The sequence below is a fragment of the Salvelinus sp. IW2-2015 genome, unplaced genomic scaffold (assembly GCF_002910315.2).
Source record: "Salvelinus sp. IW2-2015 unplaced genomic scaffold, ASM291031v2 Un_scaffold2209, whole genome shotgun sequence".
NCBI classification, from domain to species: domain Eukaryota; kingdom Metazoa; phylum Chordata; class Actinopteri; order Salmoniformes; family Salmonidae; genus Salvelinus; species Salvelinus sp. IW2-2015.
Window position 1 is genome coordinate 55,322 of NW_019943539.1, and position 981 is coordinate 56,302.

Sequence of the window (981 nt, forward strand, 5' to 3'; positions counted from 1 at the left end):
GAGAGAGGAGATCCACAGACTAGCATAGATGAGGTACACACTTGAGAGAGAGAGTAACACTGAGGAGAGGAGAGGTAGACACACTGAGAGACACTGAGAGAGAGGTGAACACATGAGAAGAGAGGAGGGACACAATGAGAGGAAGAGAGAACACACTGAGAGGAAGGAAACACTGATGAGGAGAGAGACACACCTGATGAGAGAGACACATACTAAGAGAAGGAGGAACACAACACGCTGAGAGGGAGGACGACAACACTGAGAGGAAGAGGAGAAGGAACAACCACTGAGAAAAGGAAAGAGCACACACTGAGAGTGAAGAGGAACACACTGAGAAAAGAGAGGATACACTAACACTATGTGGAGAGAGAGGAGAACACACTGAGAAAGGGAGAACACACTAGAAAGCATGTTAGAGGACAACACCTGAGAAAAAGAGAGAACACTACAACACTAGATAGAGAGATAACACACTGAGAATACGAAGAGAACAGACACAACTGAGAAGAGAGAGCCCACTGAGAGAAGGAGAAAACACTGACGAGGAGATGAGACTCACACATGAGAGGAGGGGACAACACTGAGAGGGAGAGGAACACACATTCTGAAGAGAGAAGACCCGAGAGGAGGAACCACACTGAGGGAGAGGAGAGAACCCCCTGATACAAAGAGAACACACACTAGAGAGAAGAACCCACACTGAGATAAATAGAGGATAAACAAACACACTTGAGTCGAAGATGGGTACAATCACTGAGACGAGTAGAGTAAGCACACTGAGAAGAAGTATCACATGATGGAGAGGAACATCACAATGAAGGGAGAGGAACAGACACACTGAGAGAGAGAGGAACCACGATGAGGAGGAACACACTGAGAAGAAGAGAGAACACATACTGAGAGAGAGAACACACTGAGAGAGAGAGGAGCCACAACGGAGAGAAGAAGTACACACTGAGGAGACATATGAGTGACACACTG